At 41.2% G+C, this 6713-nt stretch overlaps 1 pseudogene; it reads left to right on the top strand.

Moving 5' to 3' along the window:
* Positions 1–920: 920 nt before the first annotated feature.
* On the top strand, positions 921–3012 carry LOC138419120 (X-ray repair cross-complementing protein 6 pseudogene; annotated as a pseudogene).
* The last annotated feature ends 3701 nt before the right edge of the window (positions 3013–6713 follow it).

Genomic DNA, 6713 nt, shown 5'->3' with positions numbered 1-6713 from the left:
GGGAGATTCTTTCTTGAGTTTCCTTTCTACTCTTCTTGGGCTGGGCACAGGAAAAGCACCTACACATAAAGACCTTAGAACTGTCCTTTGTACATAGTAAATGCTATATACTTGTAACCTTTTATCACTACTATTATTATTTGCAGAGCTCTTTCCATGTCATTTGTAATTCTCTTCAGAAGCCACAGGGTTTATTTCACCAGTCCTCTACTGCGGGCATTTAAGTTGTTAATCTTTTGCTATTATAAATCTTTGTGCGTGTGTTGTTTCAAACATGCCTTAGATTCATTCCCAGGAAATTGGCTGTCAGATGCAGAGTTGTGTGTGAAAGGTACATTAAGGTATTCTCAAGAGCTACACCTATAAGGGAGTAAGGAAAGTACAGGCAGACCTCATTTTATTGTATTTTGAAGATATTGTGCTTTTCACAAATTGAAGGTCTCTAGCAACCTTGCATCAAGCAAGTCTATGAGTACCATTTTTCCATGAGCATTTACTCACTTCATGTCTCTGTGTGACATTTTGATTATTCTCACAATATTTCAAACTTTTTCATTGTTATTATATTTGCTACGATGCTCTATGATCAGTGATCTTTGATGTTACAACTATGACTTGCTAAAGGCTTAGAAAATGGTTGGCACTTTTTAGCAATAAAGTATTTTTCGTTAGTGTATGTATATTTTTAAAGACATAACTCTATTTCACACTTAATAGGCTACAGTATAGGGACTTCCCTAGTGGTTCAGTGGTTAAGAATCCACCTTCCAATGCAGGGGACGCTGGTTTGATACCTGGTTGGGGAACTAAGAACCCACATGCCTCAGGGCAATAAAGCCCTCATGCCACAGCAACAAAGACCCAGCACAACCAAAAAAAATGATTTAAAAAATTACTTTAAAAAATAGACCACAAAATTGATCTCTTCCTTGAGTTCAAGTGAGCAGTAACAACATGTCAGGGTGGGAGTCTTACTACAAAAATCAGGGTGATGAGGAAGAAGAACAAGAAGAGGGCCTTGAAGCAGGTGGAGATTATTCATATTCAGGAAGAGATAGTTTGATTTTCTTGGTTGATGCTTCCAGGGCCATGTTTGAATCTCAGGATGAAGATGAGTTGACTCCTTTTGACGTGAGCATCCAGTGCATCCAGAGCGTATACACCAATAAGATCATAAGCAGTAATCGAAATCTCTTGGCAGTGGTGTTCTATGGTACCAAGAAGGACAAAAATTCAGTGAATTTCAAAAATATTTACGTCTTACAGGAACTGGATAATCCAGGTGCTAAATGAGTGTAGGAGCTTGACAAGTTTAAGGGGCAGGAGGGGAAGAAATATTTCCAAGACCAAATTGGCCACGGCTCTGATTACTCCTTAAGTGAAGTGCTGTGGGTCTGTGCCAACCTCTTCAGCGACGTCCAGTTCAAGATGAGCCATAAGAGGATCATGCTTTTCACCAATGAAGATGACCCCCACGGTGACGACAGTGCCAAAGCCAGCCGGGCCAGGACCAAAGCTGGGGATCTCCGGGACACTGGTATCTTCCTTGACTTGATGCACCTAAAGAAACGTGGAGGCTTTGACATATCCTTGTTCTACAGAGATATTATCGTAGCAGAGGATGAGGACATAGGGATTCACTTTGAGGAGTCTAGCAAGCTCGAAGACCTGTTGAGGAAGGTTCGGGCCAAGGAGACCAGGAAGCGTGTGCTCTACTGGTTGAAGCTTAAACTCAACAAAGATGTCGCTCTCACTGTTGGCATTTATAATATGGTCCAGAAGGCTTACAGACCTTCTCCAGTGAGGCTTTATCGTGAAACCAATGAACCAGTGAAAACCAAGACCCAGACATTTAATGTAAATACAGGCAGTTTGCTTTTGCCTAGTGACACCAAGATGTCCCAGATCTATGGGCATCGCCAGATTGTATTAGAGAAAGAGGAAACAGAAGAGCTTAAGCGGTTTGATGAACCAGGTTTGATTCTCATCGGTTTCAAGCCCTTGATGATGCTGAAGAAGCACCATTACCTGAGGCCCTCCCTGTTCGTGTACCCCGAGGAGTCCCTGATAAATGGGAGCTCAACTCTGTTCAGTGCTCTGCTCATCAAGTGCCTGGAGAAGGAGGTCTTGGCTGTGTGCAGATACGCACCGCGCCAGAACACCCCGCCTTGTTTTGTGGCCTTGGTGCCACAGGAAGAGGAGCTGGATGACCAGAAAATACAGCTGGCTCCCCCAGGCTTCCAGCTCATCTTCTTACCCTATGCTGATGACAAACGGAAGGTGCCCTTTACCGAAAAAGTCATGGCCAACTCAGAGCAGGTAGACAAGATGAAGGCTATTGTTCAGAAGCTCCGCTTCAAGTACAGAAGTGACAGCTTCGAGAACCCAGTCTTGCAGCAGCACTTCAGGAACATGGAAGCCTTGGCGCTGGATTTGATGGAGCCTGAGCAAACTGTGGACCTGACATTGCCCAAGACTGAAGTAATGGATAAAAGACTGGGCTCCCTTGTGGATGAGTTTAAGGAACTTGTCTACCCACCAGATTATAATCCTGAGGGAAAAGTAACCAAGCGAAAACAAAATGATGAAAGTTCTGGAAGCAAAAGGCCCAAGGTGGAGTTGTCCGAAGAGGAGCTGAAGGCCCACGTCAGCAAGGGCACGCTGGGTAAGCTCACTGTGCCCGCACTGAAGGAAGCCTGCAGGATGTATGGGCTGAAGGGCGGGCTGAAGAAGCAGGAGCTGCTCGATGTCCTCACCGAGCACTTCCAGAAGGCCTGACCAGAGAGCATACAGCCAGCCACCCTTCCACAGTGTAGCCAGGCTGCCCGGTTTTGTTTGTATCAAGTCGAAGCCTTTCTTCTCCTGATCCAGGACGAGTCTACGTGACAGAACTCAAGAACTTGGTTTATGAGACTTTCTGTTGCCATGGAGACAGCCCGCCCTCTCATTTTGCTGTGCCTTACTCTACTGTCTGAATAAAGAGCCTAACTTTGTACTAAAAAAAAAAAAAAATAGACCACAGCAAATGGTCTGGGAAACCAAAAAAATTCATGTGACTGATTTATTGTGACACATGTTTTATTGCAAGTGGCCTGGAACCAAACCTTCAATATCTCCATGGTACGCCTGTAAAATTGGGCAGACAAAGATGCTGACTTGCAATGTGGTGACCACTGAGGCTTTAGCTGATCCATGGAGAACTCTGGAGTTGAGAAAGCTCTTTAGAATTGTCCCAATTTGAGACAAGAGGTTGGATATTTGTATCCCTATGTCAGCCAGCTATTGGTCATGGACCACATGCTGGTAGGGAGTGTAACTTTGGGCAAGGTGGGTCCCTGATGTTGAGGGAATTCCCAGTGAGGAACACGGCTATGTCAGCAGCCAAGATTCCCTGCAGCTTGAGGATGGGTGCCTTGGCCCTTAAGAAGAGATTTGTGCCCAGTAGTGCCATATTTAATAGAGCATGGTTCTCAAACTCTAGGTTGAATCAGAATCACCAGTGCAGCTTGTTAAAATACACATTGCAGGGCCCCACTCCAGGTCCCTGATTCATTAGATCTAGAGTGAACTGAAATGCAAATGTGACACTCATGAGATGGCTTCAATAGTACAGAAGAGGAAGATGGTAATAGCCACAAATGTATCCCACCTGTATATGGATGCCTCTTTGTAAAATGATTTTGCTGCTTCTCCTGTCAAAAGGTGAAGTCTCTTTCTCCTTTTTAATCTTCTTTGGAAAATACAACGGTGTACAAGTGATAAAATCAGCTTCCTAAGCCTAGGTCTTAAGGTGCTATTTAATTTTTAGGTTTTTTTTTTCCTTATAATGCTGTGACCACCATTTAAACATACTGGGGTTAGCCTCCTTGGCAATAAAGACACCATGTGGAGAGAGATGCCCAGTTGACAAGTGAGTAGGTGATCTTGGACTACACAATCCCAATCAGGCTACCAGGTGACCATTTCTGCATGAGTGATCCCAGGAGAGACCAGTGGAAGAAACGTCCATCTGAGCACAAACCAATTTGCCAGTTCTAAGAACCATGAACAAAAATTAAGTGTTTTAAGCCATAAAGTTCTGGGGTAGCTTTTTATGCATCAATAGTTAACTGATATAGGGAACAATATTCTAAGAGGCGGAAGAAGAACAAGATGAAAGAAATGTAATGCCTAGTTCTCCTCATGGAGCAGAAAGACCTGCATGTTCAAACTATTATGTGAGAAATAAACTTCTATCTAGTTTGAATCACATGTTATATACATTATTTCATTGCATACTCATAACATCTATGGAGAAAATATTAAGATATTATTTTTTTTACTTTATAAATGATGAAACAAGAACTCCTAAAGATGAAGGGTAAAATACTGAGGCACCTCAGAAGCCTCTTTGGCAAATGTCTTTGGATTGGACTGAAAGGACGATTTTAGCACTATGTTTTGAATTGCATCTTCCATGCAGGAAAAACAACAAAAACAACTTATTTAGCAGTAACTGTTTGAGTAATAGATTAACATATTCATCCAACAAATATTTATTGAACAGTGGCTGTACGTGCCTAGGTACTTGGGATACATCATCAGACAAGATAGAAAAAGATGTCTGGTCTTGTAGAGATCATATTTTAGCAAAGGGACACTGTAAACAATAAACATAATGTATGGACAAGAATAAAATATTTGCAAATCATATATACCTGAACTACAATTCAATAACAAAAAAACAAACCACACAATTAAAAATGGGTGAACAAGTTGAATACGCATTTCTCCCAAGAAGGAACACAAATGGCCAACAAGCACGTAGGTGTAAAAGATATCTAACATCATGGGTCATTAAAGACAGGCAATTCAAAACCACAATAAGAGACTACTTCCCACTCACTAGTATGACTAGAATCAAAAAGTCAGACAAGAATAAACGCTGGAGATAATGTAGAGAAATTGGAACCATCATACTTTGCTGCCGGGAACGTAAAATGGTGCCTACAATCTGGGTAATATTAGGTTGGTGCAAAATTAATTGCAGTTTTGCATTGCTGAATTTTGCTGTTTGATATCGGAATGCATTCTTAAATAAAGGCACTAATGTTATACATCATTTTAATGTGCACTTCTTGCTTTATTTTTTGCTAATGACTCATTACTTGCTGTGTATTTTATATTTATTTTAGACTAGGGAAATGATGTTAGACAAAAGCAAATTTGAGCAATTTTCTTTCTTGAGTTCAAAATGGGACATAGAGCAGCAGAGACAACTTGCAACATCAACAACGCATTTGGCCCAGGAACTGCTAACGAATGTACAGTGCAGCGGTGGTTTAAGAAGTTTTGCAAAGGAGACAAGAGCCTTGAAGATGAGGAGTGGAGTGGACAGCCATTGGAAGCTGACAATGACAAATTGGGAGGATCATCAGAGCTGATCCCCTTACGACTACACGAGAAGTTGGTGAAGAACTCAGCATCGACCATCCTACGGTTGGTTGGTATTTGAAGCAAATTGGAAATGTGAAAAATCTCTATGCCTCATAAGCCGAACAAACCATTTCTTGATTGGGTTGTGACATGCAATAAAAAGTGGATTTTATATAACAACTAGTGATGACCAGCTCAGTAGGTGGACTGAGGAGAAACTCCAAAGCACTTCCCAAAGCCAAACTTCACCAAGGAAAGGTCATGCTCACTGCTTGGTGGTCTGCTGCCCTTCTGATCCACTACAACTTTCTGAATCCCAGCTAAACCATTACATCTGAGAAGTATGCTCAGCAAACCCAAGGGATGCACTGAAAATTTCAATGACTATAGCTAGAATTGGTCAACAGAGAGAGCCCAGTTCTTCTGCATGACAACACCTGGCTCAAAGTGGTACAACCAATGCTTCAAAAGCTGAAGGAATTGGGCTACAAAGTTTTGCCTCATCTGCCATATTCACCTGACCTCTCGCCAACTGACTACCATTTCTTCAGGCATCTCAACAACTTTTTGCAGGGAAAATGCTTCCACAACCAGCAGGAGACAGATAAGTCTTTCCAAGAGTTCGTCAAATCCTGAAGCATGGATTTATATGCTACAGAATTGAGCAAACATTATTTCTCATTGGCAAAATGTGTTGATTATAATGGCTCTTATTTTGCCTAATAAAGATGTGTTTGAGTCTAGCTATAATGAGTTAGAATTCACAGTCCAAAACTGCAATTACTTTTTCACCAACCTAATAACTGGACACTTCCTCAAAAGGTTAAATATAGAACTACCATGTGGCCCAACAGTTCCTTCTCTAGTTATAATCCCTGGACAACTGAAAATATCCGTGCATACATAAACCTATACACAAAGTCCATAATAGCATTAGCCATAACAGTCGAATGAACGGATTAATGAATAAGTTGTGGTGTATCCATATAATGAAATATTGTTTAGCAATGAAAAGGAATGAAGTACTGATACATACTACAACATAAATGAACCTTGAAAACGTGCTAAGTCATGTTTTTGTATGACTTTATTTACATAAAATGTCCAGAATAGGCATACACACACACACATATATGTACATATATATACACAGAAAATGGATTAAACATTGTATGGGGATGGGATGGATGAGGAAATAGAAGAATGATATCTAAACTGTACAGTGTTCCTTTTGAGTTGATGAATATGTTTTAAAATGGATCAAAGTTGGCAGGGAAGGGAAATTTCCCCTCTCCTCA

This window comes from Ovis canadensis, chromosome 1, assembly GCF_042477335.2.
Source record: "Ovis canadensis isolate MfBH-ARS-UI-01 breed Bighorn chromosome 1, ARS-UI_OviCan_v2, whole genome shotgun sequence".
Taxonomy (NCBI): Eukaryota; Metazoa; Chordata; class Mammalia; order Artiodactyla; family Bovidae; genus Ovis; species Ovis canadensis.
The sequence above is the reverse complement of the archived record's forward strand: the minus strand, read 5'-3'. Positions and strand labels throughout refer to the sequence as shown.